Genomic DNA, 23,417 nt, shown 5'->3' with positions numbered 1-23,417 from the left:
CAAAACTATACAGCAGGGAAAAGATATTCTTTTCAATAGTGATGCTGGGAAAACTGGACAGCTACATGTGAAAGAATGAAATTAGAATATCCTCTAACACATATACAAAAATAAACTCAAAATGTATTAAAGACCTACATGTGAGACCAGAAACCATAAAACTCCTAGAATAAAACATTTGCAGAACACTGTTTGACATAAATTGCAGCAATGTTTTTTGGACCTGTCTTCTAAGGCAAAGGAAACAAAAGCAAAAACAAACAAATAAGACCTAATAAAACTTAAAAACTTTTGCATAGCAAAGGAACCATTAACAAAACACAAAGACAACCTACTAAAAGGGAGAAAATATTTGCAAATGATATGACTGAAAAGGACTTAATATCCAAAATATGTAAACAGTTCATACAATTCAACAACAACAAAAAACAAACAACCTAATTAAAAAATGAACAGAAGACCTGAATAGATATTTTTCCAAAGAAGACATACAGATAGCCAACAGGCATATGAAAAGATGCTCATCATTGCTAATCATCAGGGAAATGCAAACCAAAACCACAGTGAATTATCACCCCACACCTGTCAGAATGGCTACAAATAAATGTTGAATTATCACCCCACACCTGTCAGAGAGACTAAAAATAAATGTTGGCGAGGATATGGAGAAAAGAGAACCCCTCTACTCTGTTGGGGGAATGTAAATTTGTGCAGTCATTATGGAAACCAGTATGAAAGTTCCTCAAAAAGTTAAAAACAGAACTACCATATGATCCAGAAATTCCAGCCCTGGGTATATATCCAAAGAAAATGAAAACACTAATTTGAAAAGATATATGCATCTAAATGTTCATAGCAGCATTATTTATAATAGCCAAGATATGGATGCAACCTAAGTGTCCATCAACAGATGAATGCATAAAGAAGATGTAGTGTATATATAACAAAGCAGAAACAGACTCATGGATATTAGAGAACAAACTGGTGGTTACCAGTGGGAAGTGGGAAGGAGAAAGGGGCAAAATAGGGTAGAGGATTAAGAGGTACAAACTACTACATATAAAATAAATAAGCTGCAAGGGTATATTTTACAGCACAGAGAATATAGCCAATATTTTATCATAACTGTAAATGTTGTATATTATAATTTTGAATCACTCTGTTGTTCAACTGAGACAAATATAATATTGTAAATGAACTATGCCTCAATTTTTAAAAGTGCAACCATCACCACTATCTAGTTTTGAAATATTTTCATCACCTCAAACGGAAACTCCATGCTCATTAATCTCCCCCCATTTTACCTTTCTCTCAGCCCCTGGCAACCATTAATCACTTTCTGTCTCTGTGGTGTTTCTCTTCTGGGTATTTCTGTATAAACAGAATCACACAATATGTGATCTTCTGTGTCCAGCTTCTTTTGCCTAGTATAGTGTTTTTGAAGTTCATCTATGTTGTATCCTGTACCAGTACTTCATTCTTTTTTATGGGTGAATAATATTGCACTGTATGGATGTACCACATTTCCTTTATTTATCAGTTAATAGGCATTTGGGTTGTTTCCACTTTAAGGCTGTTGTGAACAGTGTTTCTGTAAACATTTGTGTACAGGTTTTTGTGTGGATATATATTTTCATTTCACTTGGGTATTTTCCTAGCAATGGAATTACTGGGGCCTGTGGCAGTAATTCCTTAACCTTTTGAAGACCTGCCAGACTGTTTTCCAAAGCATCTGCATCATTTTGCATTCCCATCAGCAATATATAAGGATTTCAATTGTCCATATTCTTGCCAATACCTATCATCTTCCATTAAAAAGGAAATTCTAGTTTCCCTAGTGGGTGAAGTTGTACTTCATTGTAGCTTAATTTGCATTCCCTTAATAACTAATTATGTTTTTAACATTTTTTCCTGTGTTTATTAACCATTTATATACATATTTTTGAAGAAATGTCTATTTAACTCCTTTGCACATTTTTAATTGGGTTCTTGTCTGTTTTTGAGCTGCAAGAATTCTTCATATATTTTGGGTACTAGTCCCTTACCAGATAAATGATTTACAAATATTTTTCACATTCTGGGAGCTGTCCCTTCACTCTCTTGATAGTGTCCTTTAAAGTACAAACGTTCTTAATTTTCATGAAGTACAATTCACCTATTTATTCTTTTGTTGCTTGTGCTTTTGATATTGTACCAAAAAACTACTGACAAATCCAAGATCATGAAGATTTACTACTATGTTTTCTTCTAAGGAAACATACTATAATAGTTTAATATAAACATAGATTTTATTGTTTTAGTTTTTATATTTAGATATCTGATCTTTTTAAAATTATTTTGTGTATCATGCATGAGGGAGAGTTCCAAATTTATCCTTTGCATGTGGATATCTAATTGTCCCAGCACAATTTACTGAAGAAAGTATACTTTTCCCTTTGAATGGTCTTGACACTCTTGTTAAAAATCAATTGACCAAAGATGTATGGATTTATTCTGGACTCTGTTTTTTTCCACTGATGTATATAACTATTCTTACACCAGTACCACACTGTTTTAATAACTATAGTTTTGTAGTGAGCTTTGAAATAGAGAAACATGAGTCCTCCAACTCTGTTTCTTTTTCAAGACTTTTTTGTCTATTGTGGGTCTACTCTTTCCTGCCTCAGTCCAAAGTGCACACACACACACACACACATATGTGTGCATACACACATATGTGACCACAAATTACAATCTGTGAGTCATGGTAGCCTTCTGATGTTTTATGTGAGTTCAATGTCTAACATAATCACTTGATAATCTGAGCCCTTTTCTTGAAATATGATATGAAAAACATTAGGTAGTCTTGGTATCTAAAACTCACTTGTCACATTAATGGTAACTGAGTGGCTTTCAATGAATCCAGACAAAGAGTTCACTGAACAGCGGTATGACCCATTTTCACTAGCAAGCACCTGATTAAAATGCAAAATAAAAATAGAAATATTCTTCCTTTCTTCTCAACCCATGTATCCCTGGAGTCTGTCCCCAAGATGTAAACAGCTGTTTCCTTCGAGCTTGCACCAGGCCCCAGCAAGTCTGTTAGCACAGTATTTCACAGGCATTCCAGTTCAAATGGATCCCCTGCTGACACAGCACATACAGAATATCTCTTAATGTAAAGTCGTATGTCACATGACTCTTCCCCTGAGAGATAAAAACAAAATTAAAATCAAATCTGTTCTGGAAGGACTAAATATTTGCCATTTCAACAGTTTCTGACAAAGATTTCTCAAGTATGATTCTATAATTTTCCCAATAACATTTTCCAGTATATTAACCCTTATTAGCAGAGTGTCTGCTAGTGACACATAGTAGGCATATAACAAATATTTGTTGAAAAAAATCAAAATTTCCTCAATTTTCAAAATATTACGATTTTCATTATTATAAAATTAGATTTTATTTTATTTTATTATCTTCTAGCTACTCCAATAATAGCAAATAATAACAATTTCTTGTCAATTTCTTATTGTATTGTAGGGGCTGTTCAAAACACATTAAGTATTTCAAGTTATTTAATTTTCACAACAAAAATAATATATATTATTATGAACCTTGTTTTAGAGATAAGGGAACTGAGGTAGCAAGAATTTGTCTAAAATGTATATGCTAATAATTAGGAAAATCAAGATTCAAATTTGTATGAGTTCATTACTCTATAATTCATTAACCATTACTCTGTTGTTGTTTCTTGAGCAGTAATCACATTTTCTATTACTAGCTCTGGTATATTCCAATAAATGACATTAGGATCTTTTTTTACTTGTTTTTCAATGACTTTTAAGATGCCTTGCAATTTTTTCCATGGCTTTTTCTATGTAGGAGACATGCAACTTAAGATAACTTTCTGAAGATAGGATGTTCTGAGATAACCTGATTTTTTAATATGTTCCCAAGTGTGAGGGACAGCAGTTATCCACCTCTTTTGGAAGTTATGCCTTCTGGCCCAACATACAGGAAGCATGCTTTCCTTTGTTTTGGTGGGGAGAGCTTTTTCCTGGAAATGGATTTTTCTATTATCTCCTCTGAACCTTCTGTTAGTAATCATTATTTGTATATAAAATCTGCAGAAAAAAAAAATCTGCAGCCAAGAAAAAATTTTAAATTATCTGTATTATTGAATAAATTTTGTAACTCTTAATTTATTATGAAATTTTGTACCTGGTAACCTCAGCACCTGAAGTATAACCTCAGCATCCAAGATATATGAAAAGAAATTTTCTCTGAGCAAACAAAATAGCTATGGCAAGATCCAAAATGTATCTCATTTTTGTACACAATTCTTACAATTCCATTATCATTTCCTAATTACCCAGGGCATAAGTATGTTATGTAATAAAGACTAATAACTATGTTTATAATGATAAGATTGAATCAACAATACAATTCTAAATGATGTTTAAATACCGTCTATTTTTAGATGTAAAGAAGTGTTCAATCTGTTTTACTAAGAATTTCATCATAAATGGTTACTCAAAAAATATGTAGCCTACAAAGGGGCACACTTCAATTATTTAGAATGTACATTTATATGGAAGTATTCATTCTGTGATAATTGCTGGACTCTATTGTCTCTTTCGAGACTCATGCTATATAAGGAGCATGAGAAATGGCACCAATTCATAACCACTACTTAGCCTTTTTGCATCAGTTACATCACGAGTGTATATAAATCATGATTATTCTACTATGGGACTGACTCCCTATGATGGTGAAACTAAAATAGGCCAACTAAAATTAGATCTAACTAAAATAGGCAATGATTCCTTTTAGTTAAGCACTGTGTAGTGATTTGTATCTTCTTATTTTTTCCAGCAGAATTAGCTTTAGCTAAACACATGGTCTACAGGATGTTTTCTCTCTGACCTTTTCCTACAAACTTACAGGTCTTTCTTGGCTCTGTCTCTGCCTGTTTTGAACACTCTCTCAGTGATATATCCAATCCGTCTAATTTCTTTCAATAATTGTAAATTTTTAGATTTTTAATAGATTAATAGTATCATAGGTTATAATGACATAAGCATAACTGAGATTATAGCCAAAATTCTTTTTTAAAGACAAAGGGTTAAGGACTAGTCAGATGTGGAACTGGGGAACAACTTTTGGTCCTGCGTTCCACATACTGCTTTACCAAGCATAATGTTCTACTTCATTTCTACACCTTGGCCAGCACAATAATTCTTTTTTAGCTATTTCCTAATATCAAATAAACCTCTTCCTATGATTTATGCTCATATCTCATCAATCGCTGCTCAGAATAATTGAAAACTGATTCAGCTTTCAAGAATCAGATCGAGACAAGGAACCTGCAGAGAACTTGTAGAAACCTCTGAATATTTAGATACTTATAACTGCTCGAAGACCTCAACAAGTTCACTTTAATATACCCTAATTCAGTTGTTTCCAAAAATTCAGCAAAAATCAAAGCAAACTCGAAGTCAAGTTATGAGGATGAGGTTTTTAAAAACTTGAAGTGAAAGGGTAAGATAATTTACTAAAAGGAAATCTCTAACAATGTAACATCTGGGTGTGTTTAGACTTACAACAAAAAAAAGCAAGGAGGCCAGAGGAGAAAGACCAAGTGAAACCCTTGTTTCCAGAAGTCTGTTCTTCTCCTTAAAGTTAATAAATACCTCAGCCTCCTAACTTCCCTATTCATTTTCTTGGATAAAATCAATCATAACTTATGGAGCCTACAACTCTGTGCCAGCATTGTGACAAACTTTTTGATCTCAAGGAGCTTATCATTTAATTGGTGAGACAAGATTAATGAACAAGGTCACTTTTCTGAAATAAACTTACTATCTACCACTCCTTTTTTTACCTTCAAGTATATATGAGCTGAAAAGGAAGGTTCAGAGGGACCTTGTATGCTGGATGTAAGGTGGTATAGGAATAGATAAGACAAGGTACCTTTCTTGAAAGGGCTTGCCTTCTAATGGAAATAGAGAGGCTTAACAAGTAGGAGAATGAAATAACACTAGAATAAGGGGCAGACTTTGCTTGGTGTGCAGAGGAATTGTAATAGTGAAGAACAAATGTGATTCCACATTAGCTCTGTTCCTTTAGCTCTAACCCTATTCCAGTACTTAGTCATGCTGGTTCTGCATTTTTTGTAAAAGAATGTTGCATATAGCCTGAAATATACAAGGTAGCCTATTTTCAAGGCTCTGACCTTTAAAGGTATAACACTTTCCCTTTCATATAAAGATTAAAAAAAAGTTGCAGAATATAAAATAACATTTGTCTTGTTGGAGGTTTACAGGAACATCATGACCTGACCTACGTGGACAGCTGCAAGAACAAAGGATCCTGACACTAAGAAGTTTGCAACACTAACCACACCCCCTCCCCCTTTTCAGTTTAAAAGGAGCCTAAATTCTGACTTGGGGAAATGGTTCTCCAGGGCATTAGTGTGCCATTTTCTCAGTCTGTCGGCTTTCTGAATCAAATCGTTATTACTTGCCCCAACACCTCATCTCCCATTTTATTGGCCTGTAGTACAGCAAGCAAAATGAGTTTGGACTCGGTAACAGCATAACTTCAACTGGGACTATAGGGGCAAGGCTGAATGCAAAGGTCATATATGAGCTAAACCTTAGTGAATGAGAAGCTCTTTGATAACCAGAGCAGTGAATAGAACAGAGAAGGTATTCTAAGACTGGGGAAACAGAAGGGCAAAGGCAGACTGGCCAGGAATCTCCAGGAAGATTTAGGGAATTGATACACACTTGGATCATGGTTTTCTGAAAATAATGACATGCAGACCACTAGTTGTTTCAGAATAAATGGAATAAGCATTGGGTAGAAGAAGTGTAAACTTTGTTATCCACCATGAGAAAATACAGAGTCTGAGTCTTTTGGTATATTTATAAAGGGTATGTAAATAACTGAAAATGAGAATATGCATTTGAACATGGTTCTTCAAATGCTAAAAGACTGTGTGATGTTGAGACAGCCACCCAGTCTCACTGGCCCTCAGTTTCTTTAAAATAAGATGCAAGGATTGACTACAAAAATAGGAAAAGTCTTAGCCACTATCCTCTCTTACATACAAACACATACGCAACTCCATCTCCCTCAGCGTATGTCTGACACTTCTAAGTCTCTCGTTCTATTACAGTATGTTACCTTTCTATTTAGCCATTGGGCTGTCATCCAATGCTAGTAGCACTATTGAAGATCCCTTCTAGTTCCCTCATTCCATGACTGTATGCTGGGGAGTGTAATAGGGAACAAATCTGACTCCATATTGGATCTATTTCTTTTACTTTAACCTTTGTATCTATTGCTTCTGCTACAAGTTAACCATTAAAGTGATGTTGCTTATAGCTTAAGGTGTACATAATGGCCCATCTCCTGGAACCCCTGCCTCCCATGCCTGAGTGTTAAGCTAAAATACCTTTGTTTAAACTCACAGGAAACATCTTGACCAGACCTACCCATGAATGGCTGCAGGAAAGAAGACATTAATACATCCCTTTCAGAGTCTAGTCAGAGCCAGGAAATATTTTTAAAGACGTATTTCCTTTTTTGACTTTACCTCCTCACCTCCCCTTCTTTGTTCTGAAAAAGAAACTAGCATCCAAACCCCAGGCAAAATGGTTCTCTGGAACACTAGTCCATCATCTTCTCTGTCTTCTGGCTTTCTGAATAAAGTTGCTATTCGTTGTCTCAACAATTCCTCTCTTGATTTATTGGCCTGTTGTGTGAAAAGAAGTATGAGCTTGGGCTCGGTAATAGGAGTGCACAAAGTGGGTCAGGAGTGGAGAAGAGCTAGCTGTTAGTCCTGACCCCGTCAATGACTTGCAGTAGGATAATGGAAACATCACTGCGGTTCTTGCATATTCTTATCAGCAGAATGAAGATCATTGGCAGTCACACTGACTGACCAGCATAGGATTTTTTCTTGAATGGAGGGAAGAACAGATGGAGGCTTGCCAACTGGCATTAAATGTCATTGACAGTACTCATTCTTTGTACAAAGAAATAATTAATACTGCGTATCTCCCTGATACTGAAACTGATGTTTGTAGAGCAGGACTGATACACTAAGCTAAATGACATAATTCTAACTTTCCATTTGAGAAGCATGTTGACACTTTTTTGCTGCTTGTCCTGAAGTATGTAAAATCATCTGTGACACTCAGGATATCCAAAGCTGTCCCCAAGGGTTTGTCTCATAAAACAAACATTTTCTGAAGAGGAACGAAGATCTCAGCCGCTTTTGGCTGGGATTTATCAGTCAATGTTAATTATTGTTATTACTGCTATTTTTCTCAAACATTCATATCTAATGGTAGGGAATTTTCAATGCTAAAAATAATTAAAATAAATGCATGCAGTGAATGATGCACTCTCTACCATCCTCAGGCTCTCATATGAAGTATCCCTTTTTAAGTCACTGTAGGTTTTTAAAAATCCTTATGAACACCACTACTGAATTATGAGAGTATGTACATTCCATGACTAGGGTGTACTTAGCATAGTTGATGCCCAGAGTGCATCATTTTTAACAATCCCTTTTTCTATATGGAAAAATATTCGGAAGTAATCATTAAATGAAACAAATAATAAAATGGTCTAAAAAGAAACATAGACAGTGAATATTTTCTCTCATTAAACTTCATGCATAAAATGATGCAAGTTAAAAAAATACTTGAAAAATAATAATAGAATACAAAAAGGAAAAATGTGCAGATATTTAATAATTTTATATCCACCTAAATAGCATAAACTTCAATTCTTTAGTTATAGCCTAATACTTAAGTTTATATAATTTTCCAGTAATTAATAAGTGAATGTTACTAAAATGGAAATTCTCTAAAAGATACAATTTAGACAACTACCAAATTGTACCACTAAGGTAAAGTTTAATTTTCTTAATTCATTCTTTAAATTTAAAACATTGCTTTATAGAGAAAAATACATCTCAATTGTAAAGATATTAATAAAACATTTCATATATAAATTTTAGTTCATGAATGAAAAAAAGTTGTGCCTCCCAGTTTGTACTTTGCTTTACTTTTTAAAATTTTAAACAAATAAATATTCAAAATGATTGCATAGAATGAAAGAAATGAAACCACTCATATTCTGTTTCTGTATCTCTATAATCACTGTGGTATTACTGTTCATTTAAAATCTACTGTGTAAATGCAGCAATAAGTAGTACCACAGGGGTTGGAGACACAAACTACTTGAAGCAAGTTCAAATGATTCTGAACATTATGAATTTACTTTTGAAGTAAATACATGTAGCTGAACTTGTATGTGTTCAGGGGCAGCTCTCTAACCGGGATGTTCTCTGAGATAACTTTTACGTAGATGTGATGTTTATGAAAGGGGAAGTACTGAAAATGTGCTAATTTGAAACTTACACACATATTATTCAAACTCAGGAGTAACCAGAGTAATTATTTAGAACTTAGACCAAAAATTTTTTGGGGGGGAGGGGATATTTTATCACTGATATTGTTCAGAATTACTGGCATATTGTGGTCATTAAAAGTAGACCAAATTTTTTTGCTTTAAAACTCTATACAGAGAAGGCACCCACTTACTGCCCACACCCAGGGGTGTGGACATCCCACTGTTCATGACTATTTAGTAATAGGACAGTTTCTAGTGCAAAGGGGATGCAGAAAGAGCTCACTTGTCTCTTCAGCTTTCTCATCAGATTTTTTTTAAATATAATTATCTTGAACAAGATACAATCTCTTAGAGTTTTCAGATCTCTGAGAGAGAGAGAGAGAGCCCTTCTGGCTGGGTAATCAAGAAAGGCTTCAAGGAGGAGCTTGAATTTTCTTCTGTTTCAAATCCCACCCCAGCACTAATCGGGTCCTCCTCCCATTACCACAGTATAATACTGTCATCTACCTAATCACGTGGGCCAGAACCTGGGTCCCATCTTGGTCTCACTCCATTTCATCAGTTACCAGGTTAAGTTAACTCAGCATCCAAAATATCTTTCTTTTTGTTTGTTTGTTTGGTTTTTTTTGTTGTTGTTTGCTTTTGTTTATTTTTTTAACATTTTTTATTGAGTTATAGTCATTTTACAATGTTGTGTCAAATTCCAATGTACAGCAAACTTTTTCTGTTATACATGAACATACATATATTCATTGTCACATTTTTTTTTCACTGTGAGCTACCACAAGATCTTGCATATATTTCCCTGTGCTATACAGTATAATCTTGTTTATCTGTTCTGCATATGCCTGTCATTATCTACAAATTTTGAAATCTTAATATCTTTCAACTTTGTTTTTATGCCACTGTCGTAATTTGGGTCTCATTCTATTTCACGAAGGTTACTGTCACAGATGACCACCTAGATTTCTACATTCCAAACTTGGCCTTTTCCCCCTCCCCTACTCCAATTCATTCTCGACATCACTGTCGCAGTTTACATTTTTAAAATGAAAATCTAATTGCAAGATTTTCCCTAAAACCTTTCAAAGATTCTTCAATGCCTGCAAGATAATGTCCAGACTTCATCAAATGGCATTTAGCCCCTGCTTCTTTATGCAAACTAACCCGCCACACACATATTCCAGCAACCCAAGTCCACTTGATGTTACCCCCAGTAAATGTTCCACGCTGTTTTGTGTGACATGTACCATTCTATTATAGTTAAATACGTGTTTATGCATCTGTCTTCCGATCTGGTCTACGATCCCTTCTTGATGGGATGAGATGGCCTCAGAAAAGGTATGAAGAGGTATGATGTACACTGAGACTGAACAGAGAGAGCTTCATGAAGAGGAAAATCTGATATCACAGCTCTAATGCTCTCTGTACACTAAGGCCACTGAGCCCTTAGAGAGGTGGACTAAAGACATTGAGGTGAAGATTATGTGCAACTCAACATACCCTTTGGTGATTAAAAAAAAAACTAGACCATACCAGTATGCAGTGTAGAAAGGCCTGATTTATGTTCATTGAGAGGTGATATTCAGTATATTTAAGAAGTGACACCCCATGGTCACCAGATACCTAGATCAGCCAATCAGAAAGGCACACCAGCCACAAAATACTCCCTGGTCCAGTACTTTCAGGCTGAGCAAGTATGGCTGCTGGTATAAATACCACACGTGCTGAAAACACTAAGGAATTTGTGAAACTGATTAGCTACTAAAATAAAGATGCTCCTGGTTATGAATGTTGCACGAAATACAATCGTTTCTTACTTTTAAAGACCATATGTCTTGATTATAACTATTACCATGAGGAAATCCCAGTTGACTTTGACTATCTCCCCATTGAAACATTCTTTCAGATTTATGAAAAGATCAAAATAGTTACAATCACTGAAGGAAATGAATGCTGCCATAAATGTAGATTGCCTTAATTTGACCGAAGACAGAGTTACAGTTGACCATAAATGTGTAAACAAATAATTCTTGAAAAACTAAAATAATTATGAAAGGTGTAAAACAGCAATAATTTTCTGTGACATGAACCAGGATTTTAGCTTCTATCAGAAGATACTGTAATAGAGAAACAACAAACAAATTACAGATACATGATGGGGAGACCTCAGAAGGAGAGAAGGCTGTAGACTCAGGAGGAAACATGCCTTCAGGGGATGCTGACGGGATGGTCTGCCTTGCTGCAGAGTGCTGGAGGGGTAGAGGTCAGGGGAGAGATGATTACTAGTAAGGTAAGGAAAACAGGATCCTCTTCCCTAGCAAACTGGTGTGGCTTAGGGGTCCTGTGAAAAGTCCACACACAGTGACAGCAGCCATGTAATCACACATCAAAGATCCTGGAAGGACATCCACCGGGAGAGCCTCAGGGAATCTCATGCACAACAGCAGAAAGCCCACGGGGCATACTTCCCATCACAAATCAGCTGGCACAGACTCCTCAAATCAGAAATGTGACAGGATATGAGGGTGGGGGAATTCCATCGCATACAGAAACCACTAATTTAATGTTGTATTCTGTTGATTAAACTCATTAGTTTAACTCTGTGGTAAGCAAACCCGCTCCGTAAATCAGATATTCCCAGAAGTGGTAGGAATATCTGGGGAAATTTGAATAAGAATGACGCACACATCACATTGTTAAAAGCGGAGCTTCTATTTTAAAGGATGACCATTGTTAAAGAAAAACCCCGTGGCTTGATCCCTCAGGGACACAGTGAACACTGACTGGGCCTCAGCTCCTACGGTGAGATGAAAGAGCCTCAGTCCTTACAGGGAGAGCCACCTGACAAACAGCACATAATGTAATAGCGCTCCCTGGCATAAAAGTGAAATAATAGTTTATCTTCTTCTCTCTGGATATTGTCTGACACTGATCTCCAGACAAGGATAGGCAACTCCTCCTTGCCTGAACACATATATACCACACACTCACACATATCTCACACACACACGTATACACACACATGTACCCACGCACACACATACAAAAGGAGAGAGACTTACATAATGTGAAGCCCCTTTAGCAAAAATAAAACTGAAAAGAACTAACTTCACACCAAGAATCTATATGGCATGAATCCATATTTATTCCCTTCATCTGAAAAACAAAGACCATGAATTGAGAAAATAGAATTTTTGCGCTCATCTTCTATTACTATTTCCTCTTTAAAATCTCCTTAAGATGGTATGTGAATGAGAACACCTTCGGAGGGTTGTTAGCTCTATGCTTGGCTCATAATGCATAATAATAAATGCCAGGTGTTACTATTTTTTGGATAGGATGGATTTAGGGACGTGCCACAACAGTTGACACATCCAAGGCCACAGGCCTGCGGGTGGCAGAGACAAGGTGGAAACCCAGAAGGTCTGCCCCTGGTGCCTCTCTCTGAATAGTTATTTCCAGCTGCTTTCGGGGATCGGCAGTGATACATAATGACTGGTCTAGTCACCGGCCAAATATAACAGATAGAAAAGGCGGTACATCCCGCAGAAAACTGTCCTTTATGTGAGGCATAAAATTCTTCAGAATTTTACTAATCAGGAAGACCAGCCTTGGTTAAAACTAGGAAGTAAAAAAACCTTCATCTTTGGGTATTTTCTTAAGACGTCTCTCAGTACTTCTTCATTACATTTCTACCAAATGACAAATGTCCCCCTATGGTTTTACCCTATTGGTCACTGACTTTGTCTCCCCAGACCAGAGGACCCATTCCAGTCCTTCAGCATTCTGCCTGCCCTATATGACAGAGATAAGTATCTGGTGGAGAATTCGTTGGCCAGTATGTAATTAGGTCTCTGGAACAGCAAATGTATTTAGCCAGTTCAATAGGCCTGAAAGTAAAATGATTCATGTTGACAATCTGGAGAATAGTTCTGGGCAAGGAAGCCTGTCTGGCACAGGTGGGCTCGTCCTTCGGAGATGGTAGGCCCTCCACCTTGGTCACAGTGACTTCAAGGCAGGAAAAGCAGGGCAGGAAACGCCTGGAACATACCTTAGAAGCTGTGGACAGTAGCATCCAAGAGAGCCATTGGCATTTTGTAAGAAACCAATGTATTTCTAAGTATTGCCTTCAGTGATAGAGGGGTTACATGTGTTGTTCAGAGTAATCGTGGGTTATGTGTTGTTGGAAGGACACAGGGAAAGTCCATCTCTGCTTCTCTCCCAAATATTCCCTCACCTTCCTAATCCATTCTACCGCAGGGATCACACTGAGATTCACTGGCATTTCTCAAATTCTAGAAGATATTTAACATTATCTGTGTGGGCAGAAGTGCCAGTTGTCCCCCAATATTAATTCTCTTCTCCTAATATCACAGGAGAAAAAGAAATGGAGCCATCACCACCCAGCTAGAACCGAAATGTTGCAGCCTTCCTTATGGCTACTTCTGGACAATGGGCTGTTTGTGAGATATGCAAGTTCCAGGTTATGTTCATAAGATAAATGTGGCTATCAGGAAGGAGAAAAGCTAAGAAAAGTTAAGGGTTCTACCAGCTAAACCTAACACTTCCCTGTGACCAGCCCAGATGGCCCCTCTAACATTCTCCCGGACTGTGTTCAAAGAGAACCTCAACTTGTACATGTTTAGATTCTGAGCATATGAACACAATACCTGCATGTGTATCCACAGACACAGGCACACAGTACTTTCTTCCACAGAGATAAGCATGGAAATTAGAGTCTGTAACCATGAAAGGATGCCAGAAAGGTGGAAAATACTAAGTTTATTTTGATGTAAGGGAGTGAAGAAAATTAGAAAAGTGAAGCAAATTGCTTATGATACAATAATTCATCGACACGATGTAACTCAAGTCTCAGGACTCCCAAACTCTTTTCTCATTTCTTGGTGATTGGGGATGATAGCAGATAATGATGTCAAGAGTCTTTCATAGACTATTTTTGTCAATCCCAAATGAGAGACGATCACCCAATGCTACTTTAAGGGAACTATCAAGCTAATTAAATTTTGGACTGAAACACAAACAAACAAAAAACTAAAACATTATTAGCCAAACTTACATAGCAGTTAAAATGCATCAGGCACTGTCCTAAGAGCCTTAGAGAATTAATTCACTTAATAGTTACAGCAACCCTGTAAGGTCAATATCATTATTGTCCCCGTTGTTTAGATAAGGAAAGAGAACCAGAGAGGTTACAGTCATACAACCAGCAAATGGCAGCGATGGGAGGGTGATCTAATACTCCAGAGTCCCTGACCTTACCCGCTCCACCACTGCCTCTCTAAGGAACAATGCAAAAGGGGGATTTTGTGTTTGCACGTGATTACAAGTGTTTGTGAACATTTTTCTTTCAACAACTCTGAAATTCACAAATAATGGAAATTAAGAAGGAAAGTCCCAGTGAAGCAAGATAAACTATCTGACTTCAATGTTATAATAAGAGGAAATTTTGATAGTGGGACAGAGGAAGCGGTAATTAATTAAAGAGCTCAGTGTTAGAAAAGTCTATTCAAGGCTGTGATCAACACAGGGGTTAGTCTTTTCATACCTTAATCCAGGAAACCCTGCAGCTGCAGGATGTATTCCTAAACATTTATGTAGGAGGTAGTCATATTTTATGGCAGGCATTTTTGTGATAACAATACATGGGCACTGGCAGAAGGCAGGGCTCTGTCTCTGGCAGACGATTTGCATTTTCCAGTAGGAACAAGTAGGTAGATTCAGAGAAATAAGCCTGATAAAGATGCTGTGTTACAAAATCAGACTTGAAAGCAAGAGACAGATACTGAGCACCTTCTGCCCTGGTGTTTCTGCTTTGAACAAAGGATAACGTCTGTTCATGGTGGAGAAACACAATCTGGGAGGGATGTGAAGTATGGATCCATGGAACACACTGAATCAGCACAATAAAGGAGAAAGAGAACACAGGCAAGACCCAAACAGAGACTTGGCCTCAACCTCTCTGTTCTCAAAAGAGCCAAACTATATGTGTTCTCTGGTTCTAGTCCAGATTAGGATGATTTATTAGAATAAACAGTGATCAATCAGAGACTTCCTCCTGGCTTCATTCAGGATCATATACAGTGCCAAGCAGTAGCCAGACATAAACTGCTGCGCTCCTGGCTGCTTGAAGGTGGAATCCTCAATTGATGCTCAATTGAACAAGTGGTCTGGGGCCTCACAGCGGAAGCTGCTCATTGGGGATGAGCAGGTGACTGAAAGGGGCATCTCCACCTGCAGCCTAGTTCTCATCAGCATCACCTGCCATCTGTCCATGTGTATGCGCTGACACTTTTAATACTTTCATCTAGACAGAAATAATATGCTGGACACAAAGGAGCAGAGTTCCCCCTAATATTTTTTGAGAAACACAAAAGCAAGCGAGCATTATATTGTGTTATTTCATTATAAAGAAAGACCTTAGACAGGCTGTTTGTAGATAACATTACCTTTTCTATGACCTTACTATTGATGTAGCCTCATTCTCGGGAAGAGGCACACAGACCTCAAATTGCTTTGAAGTGGAGGGAAAATTTTTTTTTTTATTATTTTTAAACACTTTGAAACTGTGCCAGTGTAAAGAATTCAGTAATTAAGTGAACTATAGGAAATCCCCAAGATATAAAGGTTAAAAATTAATGAGGTCTTAAGGAACAGACCCATTAGCTCTGTCCAGGAGAACAAAGCTCACCAAACATTCCTTATCTCAACCTGTATCCTTAATTTAATTCAAGTACCACTGCAATGCATCAACTGCTGTATAAGATACCTGGCCTGTACTTTGTCCAAGGCTTTCTGTTTCATTTTTCAGATAATTCGAAGTCACTATATTTTTGGCTAAATATATTGTACAATCTATTTCATGTATTCATTTTATTTTAGCTTCAAAAACTCAATTATTTTAAATGATGATGTTAAAACTTGTTTCTCATTTAACTGAATTTTGTGGGGGTGGCTTGATGTAAAGGATATTAGTAAAAATACCATTAATGTTTATCAGACTTTTCTTACGTGCACTTACTGTGCCAGGTCTTCACAGTGGGCCCATAATTGAGGTACAATTATTATTATCTCTATTTTACAAATGAATAAGAGAGGATAAGAAACTTAACCAAGGTCACACAGTAAATGGCAGAGCCCGTAAATGAACCCAATTCTAACAGCCAAGTCCGTTTTAGTAAGCACATCGAGAGGAGGAGCAGATATTGTACCATACTCCCAGCGTGATATATCACTGAACATTCATTTACTTCATTTCACAAAGAATAGTTTACATATTCTCCCAGCCAATATGATTTCTGTTTAATAATATTTGACTTCCGTTGTAGCTATGTGATTGTAGGCATCTGATAGAAAGTGAAAAATCCAGCCAGCCATCTAAGCACTCCGTCAACATAATAGCACATACTTACAAACATGAAAATGCTTAGATGACTGAAGGGGACTTTCATTTTGCACTTGGTTGTGTGTCATCCCGGCATCACAAAGACAAATTCCAAACCTCACAGTTCCAGAACCGAAGATGACATCATGTAGGATTTCAGGGACTGTATTTTCTGATTTAAAACTGACAAGGAACAACAAGGATTTACTGTATAGCACAGGGAACTGTATTCAATATCTTGTAATAAACTATAATGGAAAAGAATCAAAGAAGAATATAGGTATACAGATAAATAAATAAATAAATAAATAAATAAATAAATAAATAAATATATATATATATATATATATATATATATATATATATATATATATATATATATATATATATAAAAACCAAATCACTTTGCTATACAGCTGAAACCAACACAATAAAAAAAAATCAGAAAAAAAACTGATAAAAGTATGTTTGCTTGTGGGGATAATAAGGCAGGATATTTGAAACCAGGAAATCAGAAACTTCCACTAGCATTTTGTAGCCCTTCCCTCTTTGCAATATGCAGGCACCTGTGACAATGTGAAGGAGCAAGGGAAATCACTTTTTTGCCTGCATAAAATCTTTGCAGAAGTGGCCAAACATCATCTATGAAGAATTCAAGCTGTTTCCTATGTCCAATTACGCCCAAAGGGGACCCATTCTCTTTCAACGTAATAGAAGCAGAGATGAAATGCTTCCGTCCCATATTTCTCAGCACTGTCTCATTCAGGAGTCTCAAGGCACCTACCCCACCGAAGCAAGTAGCGAGATTCTATTTAGTCACATCATTTAAGAGTAACCATGGCGTCAGGTATAACTTGAGTTATCCAACACCTATCCTACCCAGCTGAGCACCTCAACACTCCTCTAGCCTCAGTTTGGAAAGATCAAGCTATTTATTCACCATCAGTAGAGCATCTGGAGTATTTTTCTAGTAGTAGTGAAAAATTTGTACTGATCTATTTATAGGGTCTGCTCAATTCTCTTTTCCTACCATTAGAACATGTTTTTAAGAAAACCAGCCAAGCTACGACTTAATAACTGTGTTTTCATTTGGTTTATGTCCTATAATGTCTTTAAGTGAGCAAATCTAACTACTTGGTTTCATCTACCATTATCTACTTGACATAAACAACACATCTTACTAAGATCAGAAAAGGAAAACATTGCCTCCAAAACCCTCTGAGAAATATAAGAAAAAGTGCCTTACCACTGATATTCCAAATGCCTAGATGTAGGATTAGAAAGAGGACCCAAGACAACTTCCCAATACCAAGCATGGCAAGCGATGTCTTCATTTCCTGTTTCTATCAGGGATACTCAAGTAGGTTTCCCTTCCTCCCCTAAATCCTTCAGGGTTGGATCAGGTTACCTACTTCAATGACATCTATAAAGTAAATAGGGAAGAGAGAGTAGGTGGGAGAGGACAGTAAGAAGAGCCTGAACAGTTTGCGAAACAAAATAAATAGAAAGACTACATGGAACTCTGTTCTGAGGCTTTTGCTTCTTGTCAAATTGGCTGTTCACTTTGAAATGCCCTGATCTGCAGAGCAGCTCAGTCTTTAACTTCTCTTTTTGCCCCATATTGGGGTTTTTCTCATTCAAAGTTCAGTGAAATGAACAAACTCTAAAGAAATCTTAATTGTTGCAATATTTAGGTAGAGATTTTAATCAAATTAAGGTCAGGAAACTCATGGTAAAAAGTACCTATGGTAAATATACATTTTCCCCCTTTTCATAGCTTGTGATTATGAAACTTCTTTTATGTAAGAGATTTTAGATTTTTCTTCCCAAACATCAGGTCATAATAAGATGAGAATGCTTACTGTCATTAAGCCAGGGGAGATTTATCTGAGATTATGGAGAACATGAGTGACAGGTCCCCTTCCTCAGCGGTTGAGGGAAGGGCAGCTATCTTTTAGTCTGTAGATAAATATCACTGGAACCAGATCAATGTTAGTATTGGCTACACGTCCTCTCTAAATAATAAAGTTCCAAGCTGAATAACATCTTGAAAATCAGTGAAAGGAAACTTCCATTTTCAACATTTCTTCACGTGGTTATTGTCTGGATTAAACAGAATACAAACAATAAAAGAAGAAATGGAAAAGTTCAAGATCAATGTGGAGTTGTTTTCTCCAAGGCCACTTGTAATAATAAGTAGCTAACTTCTAACCAGAGAAGCTAATTAAAATCACCCATTTGAGATTCTAAATGAAAATGAAAACTCTAGACTTGTGACATAGGTGGTCATTGACAGAAGTTGACTTTAGAACTCTTTCTTTCAGAGGATGATGATTTTTTTTCCAAGGTTAAATATAAATGGTTTTAAGTATATAAGGTTAAAAATCAGTTATCATACATTCGTTGATTCAGATACACACTGTGCAATGGTTGGAGGCACAAAGATGAAAAGTCACTGTCCTTGATTTTAAAGAGCTCAGTCAACCAGCACTGCAGCTTCCTCCTATCAACCCTTGTGTTAGAATGTAAGTATTCATGCATTTCAACCATCATGGAGTAACACTGAGTAACTACTCATAGCTTCTTAGTACTTCTATTACTGGCATTGACATTCTGGGAAATATTAGAGTCATAGGTACACAACTTTCCCACTCTCAAGGTGGAATGCAAATGTCCTGTGGCAGCTGAGACAAGGCTTATTGTCCCTTTAAAATTGTCTCAGAGGTCAAAAGTCATAAACCATAGGCCAAGGATCTCAGGATATTGTCCCAAACCAGAGAGAAGTCATATAAATTTTGTTTATCTCAGCACAGAATTTTATTCATGATTCACTATTTTAGAGATTTTTTTATGTGAAAAAACCCATGCTAATTAGACAAAATTTGGGGGGGAAACCTTATGTAACATCTAATGTATTTTTTAAATGATACGTATTTTGTGACTTTTATCAGCATGTCCCTCCATACCTGGAGTCCTTAGAGCCCCACTGTCGACAGAACCCTCCATCAGAATCTGACTCATATCTTCATTCTCATAAAGAATTGAAAGAAGCCTGTCTCAGAAGTTTGCTAGCTCAGGAACAAGTCCATTTTGCTTTAAATTTATGCCTCATCTAGTAATTAAGCTTTTATCATGACCCTTGTCCCGTTATAATCATGTCCTGTTTGATCAGAAAATTATACCTTTTATTCAAATGTGCAAATTTGAAGAATTTACTACATTTAAAAAAGTAATTACATTGTATTTGAGAAACAATTTAAAAAACATGAACCTAGTTCCAATTTTATGGTGAAAGACAAAAAGAAAAATAGAATTTGCAATCTTCAAATTTATTTTGAGACATCTTTGGAACTACTCAGAGGACAAATTCTTCAGTTCATTTATAGACACAGTTGCTTTTATGAACCATGAAGCAGCTGTACTTTCTCCAAACTTTTACTCCTGGGTGATCAGAGTAACAGCAATCACAAAACAAGATGCAGGTTCCTGACTTTAGTAAACATCAGCCTAGAGGGGTGACTCTTGATTCTGAAATGTTTTAATACTCCAAAACTCATTGCATAGCTTCTACCAGAAATGTAGTCCAGCACTTGAAATCATTTCCATTCTTCTCCTTGGCATCTTCTCATCAATGATAGCAAAGGTTTTTATATATGACTGTACTTTAGAACCAGCATGGGGACTTTTTATAAACTGAGTGGAACTATTGGATCCCATTTACATCTATTGAATGAGAATCTCAAAGGATGGAGGCCAAATATTCATAATTTAAAGAAACTGATATTTTAAAGGTGATTCTGATATAGCTGGTTTGGATGAATATTTGGAAACCAATTATGAATTGGTGGGAGGCATGGACTTTTGAACCACAAAAGACTTGGTGTCAAATCTTTGTCACTTGCTAGTGGTAGAATCTTTCATATACTTCCTAGATTCTTAGAGTCTGTGGTAGACACAGATGTACCACTCAGATTGCCCTTCCAGGACAGATTTGCTCTTAGCTGTGGGGAATGCACTCAGCAGACAGTATCCAGGTATCTACTTCAGGGTCTACTCAGCTGAAACTCACCTTGTTCAAGGTCATGCTTTCCCATGACAGCCTAATCCAGTATGGAGCAAAGAAAGTGATTAAGGGTTGGCCATTTTGACTTCACATAGGATGCTGTGGGCAATACTTGACCCAGAGCTCCCAGCTGAGTCAGCCAAGGTTATGTCGGCTTATAGCACAGATTGACTTCTTTCTCTGCCCAATCTCCCTGCCAACCCCTCCCTTTTCACAGGTGTTGATCCCTAATTAATTTCAGTGTCTGCTTCCAGAGAACCAAATCTGCTCAACATCTCAATTTCCTCTTCTGTAGAACACAGACAGTAATAATATCTATTGCATTGGTTAACTGAGGTAATATATGCAAAGTGATCAATAAATTGCATCTATAATTGTTTCTGAACCAAAGATTGGGTTTCATTTGGACAAGATGGATACCAGGAAGCCCTATATTAATAAGCCAAAAAATAATGATGGGAGAACAAGTTGAAAATGTTTATTTGCTAATGGCAGTCATTGTTGCACAGAGAGTGAGACTCTGAAGTGTCAAAACAAAGCTTTGATTAGCAGAGAAATATAACAGATTAAAGAAGGTCTGAATTCCAAAAAATTCACAAGGATAGATCAGCTTCACAGAGAGACCAGAAAAGTAAAGAGCGGGAAGAATTAGAGGCCTGAGAACAGAAGGGCTAAGAAAGGGCCCCGTCATTAGGTCTGTCTCTCAGGGAAAGAGCTCTCACCCTCCAAAAGATTGCAAGGGGTCAAAGTAATCACAGAGTCACAGCAAGACTAGAGAGCTGGACAGGTAACAAGTGAGGGACCACTTACTGAAACTGGGATACAGTAAAGGGTAGCAGTCATTGGCACCACACCTGAGATGCGGGAGGATGCTGACTTAATGTTGAGCTCCTCCCCTTGGCTCTTTAAAGTGTTCCTTTGGTGAGAGGATCAGACCCACACTGTCAGATGGGCAGGGCTGATCTAAAAAGAGGGTATAAAAACCCCCAGCTGCAAAAGTTAGAAGACTGAAGATGCCTTGGGAAAACTTCTTCTTGCAATAAAAAATGTATATACAAGCAATACCGAAGAACACCCTTGTCCCCTTACCTCCTTATTGGCGGATTTGAAATGTATTCTGGTTCTGTCCTTTACTAGATGTGTGTCCTTAGACAGGCTACTTAATTTTGAATCTATTACCTCTTTGAATCACATAACTTCGTGTGTAAAGCAGGGAAAATCACACCTACCTGGAAGCTTGTTGTTAGTATTCAATAAGAGACATAAATAGTAATGTATATTTTAACTTAGGAACATGAAGCCACTTATGACACTGCCTGGTGCAAAATTAGGATCCTGATAAATGTATTTTCCTTTCTTTCTTCTCATTCAGACAGAAAAGTATAGAGTGACTGTGTCTTGTTTATTTGTACGTTTGAGGCATGGACAGGGAGAGGGTTGACTTCTCCTATACCCCATGCACCTGTGTGTACAATATTTGTATATGCTTATATTTTTATGCCATTGTGGATGTATGTTTATCCTATTGCTTTCCTCGTGAAGCCGATTTATGGAAGCATCATTGCTTTGCAAATTGTTTCATCTTTTACTTTTGTGGATGTGTACACGTTCTGACGTGCCTGCAGCTTCAGATCTCAGCAGAACGTTAGGGTCTGAAGCTGTGAACAGGTTCTGCACTCTGAAACTTATCCCCCGATTCGTGCCATGAGGCTGCGCTTCCCAGCCAGCAACTAAGCACAACATAAGCACCAAGGCAGGCCCTTTTCTGAGAGACCCAGGACCCCTCTAAGGACCTACTGTGACTTAAGAACTCCTGGAGAGCCCCACCAAATTGTCTTCGCAGGACATAGCAGTCTAGGATGTTTCCACCCAAACTGCTTCCTGCTGTCACTCACAATCACACTTGCTCTGAGGTCAAACAGTTCTCTCTGGCATTTTTTTTTTTTTTTCTCACAGGCATTTCCCCTAATCTAATCCCTGCATATTTCATCCTGTTTGGAGTGTGCTTTTTGGAGAACCCAGTCTAACACATTAATTTGACATAGTTATGACAGTGTTGAATATACAACTTTTTATTTTGCTTTCCTGTGCCCCTTGTTCAATGGGTAATATCCTTCATAGGGAGAATTCTGTAGATGGTGGGAAGGCATGAAAGCTAGCTTAGTAGAAATCGCAGTATTAAATTAGTCAATTTGGGAGAAACTGTGATGATTAGCCAAGTCAACGGGGAAAATAGTGAAAAAAAACAGGCATAGGAAACAGGCAGAAACATGGAAAATTCACATTCTTTTAACTATAGAAGTGAAAGTGGCTAAGCGCACAGTGGGAATCGGACCCGTAAAATCAAAGGCTGTTTCAGAGCTGAACTGCACAGCTCCACCTACATCTGTCTTCCCAGTAGCATTCTCTCCTTATTTACATGACTTCACGAGAAGAAGATGTAAATGAGTAAATAGTAATTCAAAGCAAAACAAGCTTTATCTTGGAGTAAGGTCAAACAAAGAATTTGGGAGGAGTTTATCCCGAAATGAAATA

The 23,417-nt window shown here is 37.1% G+C and overlaps 1 protein-coding gene and 1 long non-coding RNA gene across 7 annotated transcripts in view; one reads left to right on the top strand and one right to left on the bottom strand.

Moving 5' to 3' along the window:
- LOC135323235 (uncharacterized) overlaps positions 1 to 7,663 on the top strand; it is a 53,523-nt gene extending 45,860 nt beyond the window's left edge. Inside the window, exon 3 of the long non-coding RNA XR_010384533.1 lies at positions 7,463 to 7,663. This is a non-coding gene — a long non-coding RNA (uncharacterized LOC135323235). The remainder of the gene's footprint in view (positions 1 to 7,462) is intronic.
- BTLA (B and T lymphocyte associated) overlaps positions 1 to 23,417 on the bottom strand; it is a 62,977-nt gene that overhangs the window by 19,724 nt on the left and 19,836 nt on the right. The window contains exons 1-2 of one of the 6 annotated variants that reach the window (XR_010384525.1): positions 7,586 to 8,000; positions 2,864 to 3,186 (exon numbers count right to left, since the gene is read on the bottom strand). The exons of 3 other annotated variants lie outside the window; for them this stretch is intronic. The gene's annotated coding sequence lies outside the window, so the exon portion shown is untranslated. Of the gene's footprint in view, positions 1 to 2,863; positions 3,187 to 7,585; positions 8,001 to 16,847; positions 17,003 to 23,417 lie in introns of those variants that run through there. 2 more of the 6 variants (XR_010384526.1, XR_010384527.1) reach the window with 2 other exon arrangements.

This window comes from Camelus dromedarius, chromosome 2 (assembly GCF_036321535.1).
Source record: "Camelus dromedarius isolate mCamDro1 chromosome 2, mCamDro1.pat, whole genome shotgun sequence".
Classification (NCBI taxonomy): domain Eukaryota; kingdom Metazoa; phylum Chordata; class Mammalia; order Artiodactyla; family Camelidae; genus Camelus; species Camelus dromedarius.
The sequence above is the reverse complement of the archived record's forward strand: the minus strand, read 5'-3'. Positions and strand labels throughout refer to the sequence as shown.